This window comes from Felis catus, chromosome B3, assembly GCF_018350175.1.
Source record: "Felis catus isolate Fca126 chromosome B3, F.catus_Fca126_mat1.0, whole genome shotgun sequence".
Classification (NCBI taxonomy): domain Eukaryota; kingdom Metazoa; phylum Chordata; class Mammalia; order Carnivora; family Felidae; genus Felis; species Felis catus.
The window spans coordinates 118,408,030-118,423,953 of NC_058373.1; the positions used below are offsets into that span (position 1 = coordinate 118,408,030).

The window sequence follows — 15,924 nt, forward strand, 5'->3', positions numbered from 1 at the left end:
ATCAGCTGAGAGCCTTATGGGATTTCCCTTGTATATGGAGAGTTGTGTTCTTTTCTCTTGCTGCTTTAAAAATTCTCTCCTTATCGGTACTCCTTGCCATGTTAATTACTATGTGTCTTGGTATGATTTTGTGGCTCTCTTTGTGTCCTGGATCTGGATTTCTGTTTCCTTTCCCAGATTTGAGAAGTCTTCAACTATTATTTCTTGAAATAAATTTCCTGTCCCCCTTTCTTTCTCTTCTCTTTCTCGGATCCCTATAATGTGAATGTTAAATAATGTTCTAATTCTTCTTCTTTCTTTTTTTTTATTTTTATTTTTAAGAGAGAGACAGAGCATGAGTGAGGGACGGCAGAGACAGAGACACAGAATCCAAAGTAGGCTCCAGGCTCTGAGCTGTGTGAACAGAGCCTGATGTGGGGCCTGAACTCACAAGCTATAAGATCATGACATGGGCTGAAGTTGGACACTTAACTGACTGAGCCTCCCAGGCACCCCAGTAATGTTCTAATTCTTTAAGAAAAAAATTTTTTTAATGTTTATTTTTGAGAGAGAGAGAGAGAGAGAGAGAGCGAGCGAGCAAGCAGGGGAGGAGCAAAGAGAGAGGGAGACATAGAATCTGAAGCAGGCTCCAGGCTCTGAGCTGTCAGCATAGAGCCTGACGCAGGGCTTGAACTCATGAACCAACCATGAGATCATGACCCAAGCCAAAGTTGGATGCTCAACTGATTGAGCCACCCCAGGTGCCCCTGTTCTAATTCTTTTTTTTTTTTTAAGTTTTTTAAATGTTTATTTATTTTTGAGAGCGAGTGAGCAGGTGAGGGGCAGAGACAGAGGGAGACAGAAGATCGAAAGCAGGCTCCACGGTGATAGCAGAGAGCCTGACATGGGGCTAGAACCCACCAACTATGAGATGGTGACCTGAGCCAAAGTCAGATGTTCAACCAACTGAGCCACCCAGGCACCCCACCCCTGTTCTAATTCTTAAACTGAGTTGTAGATACACAAGTTTTCAGTTCATTATGCTCTATACCCCACATATGTTATATATATTCTTTTGGATAGATCAACTATTTTATAATTTTAGGTGAAGATTAAGGTGGAAAATCCTTTCCTGAAACTGAGGATTAAGATGGGGAATGTAGAAATATAAATACATACGCACACATAATTAAGAGACATCTAACAAAGAGTAAGAAAAATAAATCACACATAGTTATAAAAGTTAAAAGACTTTCTCACTTTTATTTAAAAAAATAAAGTCACTGAAATTTAGTCTGTCCAGCCAAATCTGGAATGAACCAGAAGCCTTTAGAGGTACAACTCTTGGAGAAATGGGAACTTTCTAGAGTTTTTCCCCCCTACATTATATTTGTTTGCTTTTATTTGTTCTATAGTCACAACCACACCTCTAACTTTAGGCCTCTCTTGTATATAAATTATAAGGACGAGTGGAAAAAACAACAGTATGCTTCAGAAAGTTAACTATGAGGAGAAAAAACCCCAAAACTATAGCCCAAATTTGATATACATAGGAGATATAAAAGACACATTCAGGAAACTTGACCCTGACACTTAAGATTGCTTCCTTGTAAGAAAAAGAAACAAAGCCAAAATGGTAAGATTACTCTAATTTTTATAAATGTATTAATTAGTACCAAATGTAACAATATATAAAATAAACTATTAAACCATAGGTATCATTTTGAAAACCTGAAAAAAAATAGAAAACTCACAAATTTCCTTAAATTAGCTAAACTTCTTTTTTCAGGAGACTCTAATCCCACAAGGCTATTCCAAAGATAGCACTAAAAGCAAAAATCACATAAATTGATAATTATCTTGGGAATACCTCAAATCATCCACAAAGTATAGTATTACACTATCTTGCAATAAATCCAACACAAACAGGATTTTTCTAGTATGGAACAGTTTGCTATTTTCAACTGAATACAGTTAAAGTAGCTGCCTTATGCTTAGGAACTATGCCATGAGAAAAGCATCTATCTAGCACTAGAATCACACGGTATGCTCACACTATGGGAGGCACAAAAACACTGTAGAGAAGAAACTTGCTGAGTAGAACAGCAAAGAGAACCTAAATTTAATTTTATTGCCTTTAACTTTATTATTCTCTAAACAAATATGGTTGGATGTGAAAATATACAATCCTACTATATTCTTCCTCACACTTCTATTCCAGAATTCTACAGGGAAAGTTATGAGAAAAAAAAATGCACTGACTGTCCATCTGCCAAAAACATTTTTTTTTTATTCACTCACTAAAATTTAAGCTAAAAATGACATATTAAATAATCATTACATTAACAAAGAATATTGTACCACAAGCAAAAAGTATTTCATCTCTGAGTTTTCTTTGATTTCTACTATTTCTTATGGTGTGTAATATGCTTTCAAGTCATAAGACATTTAGAGTGAAAAAAAAAATTTTATTTCATCAAGTTAAGTAAGTTTAAAAAATATAAGGAATCCTAGACTTTCCACATGGCCAAAGGATTCAGCAGTAGGTCATCTAGTCAATCTCCTACTGAATCAATGAATTCTAAGAATTCTGGATTACATTAAATATTGGCCTAACTGGCATAATTTGCCTAACAGGAAACAATTTATAACTTATTAAGTTGTATCACTGGCTCAGTGTTCCACTTAGGCACGGAGCCAAGTGAATTGCAACAAAGTACAGCTTCATCATCCACAGTAAAATTAAAATACTCAATATTAAACTTACAGAATTAATAAAATTCATTTTATTTTATTAACATTTATTTATTTTTGAGAGAAAGAGTGAGCAGGGAGGGACAGAGAGAGAGGAAGACACAGAATCCAAAGCAGGCTCCAGGCTCTGAGCTGTCAGCACAGAGCCCGATGCAGGGCTTGCACTCACGGACCTCGAGATCATGACCTGAGCTGAAGTCTGATGCTCACCCGAATGAACCACCCAGGTGCCCCAATAAAATTCATTTTAAAAGCTCAGTCACTTTTATGATAAAAATTAATTTACAAACAGATTCATAGAAAAGTAGAAAGAATAAAGGGCTGGTTTTGCTTTTTTTAAAATTTACTTCTCAAAAGAAACATTCATTTAGTTCTTGTATATACACAGTTGTTGGTTAATTTAAAATTTGTTTCTATTCCAGTTCAAATTTATGAGTTACGTATGTTAGGATATCCTGAACACAATATTGCCTTGTTTCAGAAAGTTCTGCCATCTACAGCATTTTCAAAGAAAAGATTTTAAGAACAGATTATTCTAATTTTTCAATAGCTAAAACTAAAAGTTGTTTTGCTATCAGCTGTCAGACCAGAGGCTTAAAAACAACAAATTAATCTTGGTTGTCCTAAAGATTGGTATTTGAGAAGGGAACACTGTCACAGTTTGAATGCCAAAAGTCTTCAGCCATATACTCCCTCAACCTGACTGCCTTTTACACCACATGTTCTTGACCAGGGCATCGTGCATCAGGCTCTTCAGATTTGGCAATGCCCTAATATTACACACAAACTTGAATGTGCAATTGTCTGTGCACTTTCTGGGACCAGATTCTTCAACTTTCATCAGAATCTCAAAGGATTCTGTAACTATCGAAAATTTAAGTGGATTTAAACAGTATTTTGTGACCCTGATCTATCATCAGCGTTTAATTTTCAGTTTCTACCTTCCTTTTAATCTTCCCACTCATCTTGTTTACAAAATTATTTCTTTTGTTTAGATATGTGGCTTTGGCTTCTTTATTCACTCTTAAAAGACTGTAAGAGAAAACTAGAGCTTCATAAAATGAGTAAAGAACCTGTCTACTTAAAACTGCAGTCAACAGTGGTTTCAAAAGCTGACCTTGTAATATTTAAAAAACCTGCAATATTAAAGAAACAAAGCTATCTCTTCTGAAGACTTTTTCTTTCGGTTAGTTACACAATCAATTTTATCTTTTAGTTGATCTCTTGCCTTTCAATTGAGAAAACAATCGGTGAACTGAATTTGCAATTCAGCTATACTCACCTCTACCTTTTAAGGCATGTTAAGACTGAACATAAAAATATGACCATCACCCCTAACCTCACAATACAAATATATACAACTGACTTCATTAAAATGGTGTTCCTTCAAAAATTAAACTGTACTTATAAAACAAAATGGTTTTCTCTGATATAGCAAGGACTGATTTAGCAAGGAACATCCTGATGAAAAAGGGCAGAACTGCTGAGAATGCTAGCCTACTTTTACACTGACTTCCCTCCTCTAAGCATCTGTTAAGTGTGGGATGAGAAAAAGGTGCTGAATCTGGAGAGGCAGACTAGAATAAAAATATATTTGGTTCCAAGAATTTAAAAGAGAGACAGAAATGTCACTGGAAAAATTATAGAAATAAGAAGGTTAAAAACAGCTCTGCACTCCTTTCCTCACAAATAACTTCACATATCATCTACATACATCATCTCTTCAATTCTTTAACCCTCTCCGCTCTGTGATCAGACTCCTTTTCCCTCACAATCCTCTCCCCTTATCCAAACCATTAACAAAAGACTTATAAAATATTATCTTAAGTTTGTCCATTGCTCTTTATCTCCACCATCAGAACCATGGTCCAAAACAACTTTCCCTCTTATCTTACTAGTATAAGCCATCAACCAGAATTTATCTTTATTTCCTCTACTGTCCCCCTCTGATCAACTGTGTACAAGGTAGCCAGTGTAATCTTTAAAAGCGTAAAATGAATCATGCACTGCATAATAGTTCCATGGCTTTCTAATGCACCTTCAAATTAAATCCAAACTCTCAGCATTTGGGAAGTCAGTATGGCAGAATAACTGACAATGCCCAAGAAATGCATGGAACAATGCCCAGAACATCACAAAGGTTGAGTAAATGTTAACATATAAGGTATAGCTCCTGCCTGCCTCTCTTACCTTGAGGTGACACTCTCCCCAGCTATGAGCCTTTCAGTTAACTAAAAGCTCTCTTCCACTTTGGGTTGGCTATTTCCCTGTCTGAAATGCTTTTCTTTCAGACCCTTCAAGAACTTCTGTCTTTCATTCATATCTCAAGTCTCAACCTAAATATCTTATTGGGGAACCTGCGTGGCTCAGTTGGTTAAGTGTCAGACTTCAGCTCAGGTCACGATCTTGTAGTTTGCGAGTTCAAGCCCCATGTCAGGCTCTGTGCTGACAGCTCAGAGCCTGGAGCCTGCTTTGGATTCTGTGGATTCTCCCACTCTCTCTGACCTACCCCTGCACATGCTCTTTTTCTCTCTCAAAAATAACCATTAAAAAAAAATATTTGTGGATATGCAAGTATTTAAAAAAAATATATCTTGTTGACGAGGCCTTCTTTTTTCCTCTTTCTAAATACCGTTCTCTATTATTCTGTATTATACCATTCTTTTTATTTCCTTCAGTGTTTATAGTTCATAATTTTTTTTTGTTTCATTGGTTAAACCCTTGACCATCATCAGATGACTAAGCATCGATCCAATGAATTCTCAAAGTTGCTTTATATAGGAATCATTGGGCTCTGTTCTTTCTATCCAAAATGTACATGTTTATCTTCTCTTACTAACAAGCTAAAAAATTGATCACTAATATAAATATATCACAGCCCATGCTATGATTCATTATATGTACACATTTCCCTTACTTGTTTAAAACCCTGTGTCCAACAACATATTATGCTAGGTGCTGGCAGAAGAGGAACCAGCATGAAGTACTAAAGATTATTTCTACCCTTAAGGTCTTGAATGATATAAGTAAGCATAGGAAAGGAAGGACAAAAAAGGGGATGCATTTCAAGCAGGGGATGGGTTGGAATGAAGGAAGAGTCATGATACGTATAATGTATATTTCACCAAAACTAACATGCCAGAGATTGCAAGATATGTTACACTAAGAAAAATTCCTGCCAAAATTAATTATTAATAACTGTTCATTAATTGTGAAATATCATGAGTAGTAAGATGCATACCAATATGAGATAGATCCCAGTTTCAGAGATGTTAAAGTGTAAGGAAAAGAGGAAGTAGGGAAGGGAGAAGAGGGGAAGGAAAGGGGCAGGGGCAGGAGAAGAAGAAAGAAAAATGACCATTCAATAATTAATATAAAATCAATCTTCCGAGAACTTCAAAAAGTTTCAATGATATGGAATACTGGTTATTCACTAAAGTTTGTTATCAGGAAGGGGAGAAAAATCCCTAAAAAGAGTGGTCACAGAGCAACCCATACTTTCATATTGTTTTCATTTGCTTTGCATATCTTTGCCTTTCCCTTTATTTTTAGCTTTTCTAAATCACTTTTTATATCTCTTACATATAGCACATAGTTGAGTCTTGCTTTGTGAACCAAACTGAAAATCATGAATTTTTTTTAGAGGTGAGTTAAATATAACAAAAAAGATAAATCTTTTAAAATTCATGTATTTCAAAACTCCTAATTGACTTGAGGATCATAGGTCATGGCTTAAAGGAGCAAATATACCTAAAAATTATAATAGAAAATGAAAAATCTTAAATGGATATAGTTAAAAATAATGAAAATATTCCATTTCAAACCTTATTAAGTCACTTATAAATGTATAATTTTTTTAAATGTTTATTTTTGAGAGGGACAGCATAAGCAGGGGAGGGGGAGAGAGAGGGAGACAGAGGATCCAAAGCAGGCTCAGCACTGACATCAGAAAGCCCTATGTGGGGCTCAAACTTGTTAACCGTGAGATCATGACCTGACCCGAAGTCAGACACTTAACCGACTGAGCCACCTAGGCACCCCTATATTAATTCAAGTTAGTTAACATACAGTGTAGTCTGGCTTTAGGAGTAGAACCCAGTGATTCATCTCTTACGTACGATACCCAGTGCTCATCCCAAAAAGTGCCCTCCTTGATGCCCATCGACCATTTAACCCATCCTCCTACCCACCTCCCCTCCAGCAACCCTGTTTGTTCTCTGTATTTAAGAGTCTCTTATGGTTTGCCTCCTTCTCTGTTTTTATCTTATTTTTCCTTCCCTTCCCCTATGTTCATCTGTTGTGTTTCTCAAATTGTTGTGTTTCATGACTGAAATCATATGGTATCTTTTTCTGACTGACTTATTTCACTTAGCATAAGATACTCTAGTTCCATCCACATTGTTGCAAATGTCAAGTTTTTTTTTTTTAAGTTTATTTATTGATAGAGACACTCAGGGGAGGGGCAGAGAGAGATAAGGAGAGAGAGAGAGAATCCAAAGCAGGTTCTGCACTGTCAGCGTGGAGCCCAAGATGGGACTAGAACTCACAAACTGTGAAATCATGACCTGAGCCAAAATCAAAATCAGATGTTTAAGTGACTGACCCACCCACCCAGGCGCCCCACAAATGGCAAGATTTCATCCTTTTCCATTGCCGAGTAGTATTCCACAGTATATCTATATAGATATAGATACACACACCACTTCTTTATCCATTCATCAGTCGATGGACATTTGGATTCTTTGCATAATTTGGCTATCGATGATAGCACTGCTATAAACATTGGGGTGCACGTGCCCCTTCAAATCAGCATTTTTGTATCCTTTGGATAAATTTTGTATCCTTTGGATAAAATTGCTGGGTCATAGGGTAGTTCTATTTTTAATTTTTTGAGGAACCTCCATATTGCTTTCCAGAGTGGCTGCACCAGTTTGCATTCCCACCAACAGTGCAAAAGGGTTCCCCTTCTTCCGCATCCTCACCAACATCTGTTGTTTCCTGAGTTAATTTAGCGACATGCAGAAAAATGAAACTGGACCAATTTCTTACACCATACACAAAAATAAATTCAAAATGGATGAAAGACCTAAATGTATAATTTTAAATGCTTATATGAGAAAAAAGCCTAGTAATTGGCGAGTTAAGCATCTATCTGAAGGAATCACAAAAAGAAAACACAAAGAAATTAGAATAAAATTCCACTTCCAGTAATATATCAGGCTAGATTTTCACCCAATTATCTCATTGAAAACAGCTAAAAGTGATGGGTAAAATTTTATTTCAAAAAATATTGGGGCGCCTGGGTGGCGCAGTCGGTTGAGCGTCGGACTTCAGCCAGGTCACGATCTCGCGGTCCGTGAGTTCGAGCCCCGCGTCAGGCTCTGGGCTGATGGCTCGGAGCCTGGAGCCTGTTTCCGATTCTGTGTCTCCCTCTCTCTCTGGCCCTCCCCCGTTCATGCTCTGTCTCTCTCTGTCCCAAAAATAAATAAACGTTGAAAAAAAAATTAAAAAAAAATATTAAAAGCACTGAAGCATGAAGAGTTGACAAGATCATAAAGGAATAACCAGACCACAATCTATAAGAAAGCAGAAACTCAAAGAGAGCAGTGGCATAATGAAAGAGTTTTTATCCTGTATACATCTGCATAGCTCACCAAGTTGAGCTTCACTTTTGATGATCTCTTGGGAGAAAACAGAAATCAAAGAATAAGACCTACCCAACATGGAAATGTAACAGGAGACCCTTTCTGCATAAAACTGAGACCTGCCCCCCCCCCACACACCCCAAAAGTTTTATGTTCAGGAAAAGAGTGAACAGGAAGTAAATCCAGTCCATCTCTTCCCACATCTCATCACCGAAGGACAAGGAAATTTGTCTTCTTGATGCAAAGAGAACAAGGATTTCTAAGAGGTTGTGGACAAGAAGGCTCATACACATATTTGCAATCCACAGTCACCCCATTAGGGTGGCACAAAACCTCTAGGGATAAATTTAGTCACCATGTTGCAGTACCTTGAGGTATCTGGGGGAAAAAACTAAAGGTATACACCCTTGAAGCAGCGCATTTCATTCTCGGGTCTCAAAGAAGAACCACAAATATTTTTCCAGGGAAAATAAGCAATTCACAGTAAAAGTCTCACACAGGAAAAATAAAAAGAAATCTATACCTAGGCACAGCATATGAAAGTTCAGGAAACCAAAAACATAAACAGTACAAAAGCAGCCAGAGATAAAAAAAGAAAAAAAGAAAAAAAAAAAAAAAGACACATTCACTTATATTAACAACTATTAGGCAGCTGATTTATCAATATAAACAATGGAAACCAGAAGGGAGTGGAATTATTTCTTCCAATGACTAAAATAATACTGCCAGCCTGTAATTTTATACCTAGTGAAATACCTATCAAAAAAAAATAATACAGACACTTTCAGACAAAAACAAACAAAAACAGAGTTTACTACAAAAAATCTCATTAAAGAGAATTCTAAAGAAAAAAAAATCTTCAAAAACAAAGAAGTGATCCAGATGGAAAAATCTGAAATCACTGGAGGAATCAAGAGCACACAAAGTTGGGAATGACATCACACTCAGAGGCTCACTGTCACCATTTTCTGCCATGTAGACCGAAGAATAGAAAACCCAGTTGACAATGAGACAAAAGAAACAGACTCAAACGAAAGAAGTAAAGTCCTAGTAGCACTGTAAGCCCCTGGGTGCAGCTGTTCTTAAGGCCGACTGAAATCCTGTACCTGGGGGGCACCTGGGTGGGCTCAGTCAGTTGAGCATCCGACTTCAGCTCAGATCAAGATCTCACAGCTTTTGAGTTTGAGCCCTGCATTGGGTTCTGTGCTGACACCTCAGGGTCTGAAGCCTGTTTCAGATTCTGTGTCTCCCTCTCTCTCTCTCTCTCTCTGCCCCTCCCCTGCTCATGCTCTGTCTCTCTCTCTCTCTCAAAAATAAACATTAAAAAAAAATTTCTTCATGAAATCCTGTCCTTGGAAAATATGAGATACTCTAATGTCCTTATATTAGATTCTGCTTTTCACTTAAAAGGTATGTAAAGGAAAATGGCCAAAAATTAATAAACAGAAAACATACAATAGAGAAAATCAAAGTCAAGCACTAGTTTTTGACACAGCTAAGAAAATATATAAACGCTTTAGCAAGATAGATGAAGAAAAAAAGAAGTCACAAAAAATATTAGGAATAAAAAAGAAATACTAAGCAGAAATTTAAAAGATAATAAAAGAATGCTTTGAATAACTTTATGCCAAATACTCTTAAGTTTATTTATTTATTTTGGGAGAAAGAGAGAACACGCACATGCACATGAGCAAGGAGGGGCAGAGAGGGAGAGAGAATCCTAAGCAGGCTCAGCATTGTGAGTACAAAGCCCAACACAGGACTTGAACACATCAACTGTGAGATCATGACCTGAGTTGAAATCAAGAGTAAGATGCTTAATCAACTGAGCCACCCAGGTGCCCCTATGCCAAATACTTAAAAAACAAAACAAAACAAAACAAAACAAAACAAAACAAAACAAAACAGACAAAACAGAGCCCCATGCAGGGCTCAAACTCACAGACCGTGAGATTGTGACCTGAGCTGAGGTCAGATGCTCAACTGACTAAGCTACCCAGGCGCCCCAAAGAAAAAATTTTTCTAAAAACTGACGTAACTACAAACAGAAAATTTAAATAAGACCATTAGAAAACTGAATACATACCTACCAAAAAAATTCTAAGCCCACTCACTCCCCCCAAAATACTAGGCCCAGACAGTTGAACAGAAGTTTGGCCAAATGTTCAAGAAACAGGAAACAGATCATTCTAGTCTTGTTTTGTTTTGTTTTTAATTTATTTATTTGAGAGAGAGAGAGAGAGCGCACAAGGAGGGAAAGGGCAGAGACAGTGGGAGAGAGAGAATCCCAACCGCACTTTGTTCTGAGCCCAACACGGGTCTTGATCCCACAACCATGAGTTCACGACCTGAGCCAAAGTCAAGAGTCTGACATTCAACCGACCAAGATACCCAGGGGCCCCAGATCATTCTAGTCTTACATAAACCGTTAGTGGCGATGGGCGGACCAGAGTGGAGGGGGGAGGAATAGTTCTCAACTCATTCTTTGAGGCTGTTATAATCTTTTTGACATTTGTTTTTATTAATTTACTTTTTTAAACTGAGATTTATGACCCATATGGAGCCTGAACTCACAACCCTGAGATCAAGAATCACATGCTCTACCGACTGGGCCAAGTAGGCACCCCAAGGCTGGTATGATCTGAACACCAAAATCAAACAAAGATAATGTAAGAAATGAAATTATGGGCCAACATTACCCATGAACATAGATATAAAAATCCTAAATGAAATACTAATAAAATAAATCCACTTGTATGTATATAAAAAAAAAAGACTATCATGATTAAGTTTGGTTCATTCCAGCAATGCAAGGGTAATTCAACATTAGAAAATATATAAATGTCATTCACCACCCTGAACAGAATAAGGAAGGACAACATATGATCTCACAAGTACAGAAAAAGTGTCTGATAAAACTTAATACTCATTCTTCACACACAAAAAAAACATCTTAGCCAACTAGCAACAGAAATGTCTTTAACCTATAGTATATCTATGAAAAACCTACAACAAACAGTGGGGCATCTGGGGCTGAGTTGGAAGAACATGTGCTCTTGAACTCTGGGTCACGAGTTAGAACTCCATGTTGGGTGTACCGTTTACTTAAACAGAGAAACTTAAAAGAAAAAAAATCTACAGCAAGCACTATTCTTAATCATAAAACATAAGCACCCACTTTGTTTTTTTTTTTTTTTAATGTTTATTTTTGAGAGAGAGAGAGACAGAGACAGTATGCAAGAAGGGGAGGGGCAGAGAGAGAGGGAGACACAGAATCCGAAGCTCCAGGCTCCAGGCTCCGAGCTATCAACACAGAGCCCGACACAGGGTTCGAACTCACAAACCGTGAGATCATAACCTGAGTCGAAATCAGATGCTTAACCAACTGAGCCACCAAGGCATTCCATGAAGCACTTGTTTTTAAAAATTAAGTGCAACATGGGGCGCCTGGGTGGCTCAGTCAGTTAGGTATTCAACTTCAGCTCAGGTCATGATCTCATAGTCTGTGAGTTGGAGCCCTGTGTTGGGCTCTGTGCTGACAGTTTAGAATCTGGAGCCTGCTTTGCATTCTGTGTCTCCCTCTCTCTACATCTCCCCTGCTCACGCTCTATCAAAAATAAATAAACATTAAAAAAAATTTTTTTAAGTGCAACATAAGAATGCCCACTATTAACACTTGTATCGAATATTATACTGTAAGTCCTAACTAGTATAGTAAGACAAAAAAAGGAGAAAAGATGTAAGCATTGCAAAGGAAGACACAATTTGCATTCACATTATTTTAATAAAGTAATTTAGTAAGGTGACTGAACATAGATCTGTTTACCAAAAAAGCTTACATCAGCAAATAGAAATGGAAAGGAAAAACAAAAGAGGAAAAGTATACTATTTATAATAGTAACAAGAAAAAAGGCATCTAATAATTCAAAGAGAAGGTTTGAGAGACATTTAGAGAAAAATAAAAAACTTTACTGAGATATTTTTAAATATTTAAAGAACTAGAAAGACATACCATGTTCAAGGATAGGAAGATTCGGTATCATATAACAGAATTAATGCATGTGTAGATTAAAAGTTACAAAGATCTTTTTTAAAAAGTTACAGAGATCTGGGGCACTTGGGTGGCTCAGTTGGTTAAGTGTCAGACTTTGGCTCAGGTCATGATCTCGCAGTTTGTGAGTTCAAGCCCCACATCAGGCTCTCTGCTGGCAACACACAGCCGGCTTCAGATCTTCTGTCCCCCTCTCTCTCTGCCCTCCCCTGCTTGTGCTCACTCTTTCACTCTCAAAATAAATAAAAAACCATTAAAAAAAAAAAGTTACAGGGAGATCTTGGGCTCATATACAAGGCAAGTCCCATTTTATGTATTTGATTTATATATACCTATGTAATATATATACAACATACATACATAATATATATACATATATATAATATATACACATACATATATATTTTTTTTTTTATTTGAGAGAAAGTGCAAGCCAGAGAGGGGGCAAATGGGGAGAGGGAGAGGAAGAAGAGAGAGAAGGGGAGAAAAGGGGGAAAGAGAGGAAGAGGGAGTGGGAAAGAGAAAGAATGAATGCCAAGCACGCTCCACACTCAGTGCAGAGTCCAATGGGGCTCGATCTCACAACCCCAGGATCATGACCTGAGCTTAAATCAAGTCAGACACTCAACTGACTGAGCCACCCAAGCACTCCTGGGCAAGTCCCATTTTAAAACAACAGCTTTGGAATATTTGCAGAACTTGACCCAAAATACTCCCATTTATGCATATGTTTGCAATTGGTATAAACTTCTTAGTCACTGATCACATATTTTACTTTAAGCTATAGTAAGAGTGGATGTGGCACTTCAGAATTCTTTTTTTTTTAATGTTTTTTAATGTTTATTTATTTATTTCTGAGACAGAGACGGAACATGAGTGGGGGAGGGGCAGAGAGAGAGGGAGACACAGACTCAGAAGCAGGCTCCAGGCTCTGAGCTGTCAGCAGAGCCCAACGTGGGGCTCGAACTCACAAACCGTGAGATATGACCTGAGCCAAAGTTGGTTGCTCAACCAACTGAGCCACCCAGGCGCCCCAAGAATTCTTACAGCTGCAATGAACAAGTATTAGTAAAGAGTACGTGATCAGTACGTGGATGAGTTCTAGCTGAATGTGCTGTGGCCCCACCAGTTCAAAGGTCAATCACTGTGCACATTCAATACAATGTTAAGTTCTGGTAACTATTCCTGCAAATGATGAAATGTTCCCAACATTTTACATAACACATAAGGTTTTGGTTATTTGTCATTATCTACAAATATTGCCAAAATATCTCCTTAAAAGCCACCTAAAAATGTAAACATTTATTCTGAATATAAATTGCATTTATAAGGAGAAAACAGATAAAACACATTCATAATACAATGATCATATAGGGCTCAAAGGGTATTTATAGTGGAACTATGTTTGGTCCTTACACGTAAAATATTCTTGTACTTGTGAGGCTCATAAGCAGTTGCCCAGTTTGTTCTACCACAGATGTGAAATTGATTAAATGTATGATTTTCCCTAGGTCTAACTTATTCAAATTTAATTTTAGTTCATGTGAATTTTATGATACCTTATATTGGTGCTTAAACTTTCCTTATTCAGTTTCCTAATATAGAAATAATGATCATTTGTTTTACTAACTCCTAGGAGATGATTATTGATTGCTTACTATGTATCAGGTACTGTTGTAAGTGCTTTGGTACATATTATATAATTTAATCTTTACAACTTTATCAGGTGGATAATATTACTATCACAATTTTACAGACAGAAAAACTGAGGTACAGAAAAAGTTAAGTCACTTTCCTAATGTCACACAAGTAGAAAAGCTTAGGGATTCATAACCAGGAATCTGTCTCGAGAGCCCAGACCCTCAATTACTATGTTACACTTCTTTTCACAATATTTAAAAGGTACATAAAATTATCATGGACAGAAAAACTCACCATTAAAAAAATTATTAGTAACAGTTAAACAACAGTTAAGCAATATTAATAGCAATATAACTTATCATAGGTTGATATTTAACAGCTATTTCAAAGTTTCATGGCTACAATTAAGAGTTTTGAAGTTGGACAGACCTGGCTCTGAATCTTGGCTGTGCCCTTTACAGTAAGCTGTGTGACTTTGGACAAGTTTCGTAACTTCACCAAGCCTCAGTTTCCTCATCTGTAAAATGAGAATAATAAACATCTCACAAAATTGTTGTTGTAACATAATTACTGCTATGTTACAGTGATAGGGTAACTCCAAACAAAATACAGGTACACCAAATACAAAGAGGAGATTCTCAATTTACCCCAGAGAACAGGACTTTATTCTAATGATGTAAAATGACCACTCCAAGTTACCAGAGAAACTATAAAATCCACACACTGGTGTAGAAGCAAAATCTCCTCTAATTTGTAACAAATAATTCCCCTAATTACAAGTCAAATGCCTGAGAGGTAAAAGACTGAATCTGTGAAATATAAAATACTATGTAGACACAAAGAAAGAGACGAACAGAATAGACACTGTTGTTTGCTGACAACTCGCACAAATTCCATTCCGTACATATCCTTTCTAAGACTGGTAGTATTCAGGGGCACCTGGGTGGCTCAGTCCGTTGGGCGTCCGACTTCAGCTTAGGTCATGATCTCACAGCTTGTGAGCTGGAGCCCTGCACCAGGCTGTGCTCCTGTGCTGACAGCTCAGAGTCTGAGCCTGCTTTAGATTTTGTCTCCATCTCTCCCTGTCCCTCTCCGACTCATGCTGTCTGTGTCTGTCTGTCTGTCTGTCTGTCTGTCTGTCTCTCTCTCTCTCTCAAATATAAATAAACATTTAAAAAAAAAAAAAAAAGACTGATAGTATTCAAGGGGCCCAAAACGTGAATAGCTGTATCGACAAGGAGTGATTCCTAGCTATGGTAGGAAGAAATTTCTGTAAGAAAAAGACAAAGAGGCATGTCATCAAAGCAGGGTATTAGTATATTACTACTAAGGAATGATTATTTCATTTGTAACTAGTATTTTATGGGTCAAACAAGTTTAATTGTCACTATTGCTGCCTTTAGAATCTCAATAAAATAATTTTACAATAAATAAACACATTTCTATTAATACCTGCATTTACCAATAAATCATCTGTAACATTATCTATTTGTGATAAAGTTAGTTGTTTCTTTGAAGGGGGAAGTTTTAGTAATACAATATAAAAACCTGTTTTTAAAGGAATGATAGGAATAATATTTTACAAAAGCCCTATAGGATAATTTTGTTAAACAGCTCATCAATAATATTATCAAGGTGAGTTTTTATGAATGTCACCAGTCTAATAGCAAGAATTCTACTAAGTATTAAAATAACTTATTACATAAAAATAATTATTAAAATGATTGTTCATTGTAGCTCAAAGATTTATTTTTTTTAATGTTTATGCATTTATTTTGAGAGAGAAAAAGAGAATGGGTGGAGGAGGGGCAGAGAGAGACTGGGACAGAGGATCCGAAGCAAGCTCTATGTTGA

The 15,924-nt window shown here is 36.9% G+C and overlaps 1 protein-coding gene across 10 annotated transcripts in view; it reads right to left on the reverse strand.

Moving 5' to 3' along the window:
* NUMB (NUMB endocytic adaptor protein) overlaps window positions 1-15,924 on the reverse strand; it is a 203,872-nt gene that overhangs the window by 101,993 nt on the left and 85,955 nt on the right. For 3 of the 10 annotated variants that reach the window (XM_003987807.5, XM_045060190.1, XM_019833260.3), the window contains one exon: window positions 14,500-14,587. The exons of the other annotated variants lie outside the window; for them this stretch is intronic. The gene's annotated coding sequence lies outside the window, so the exon portion shown is untranslated. The remainder of the gene's footprint in view (window positions 1-14,499; window positions 14,588-15,924) is intronic. 10 annotated transcript variants of the gene reach the window in all.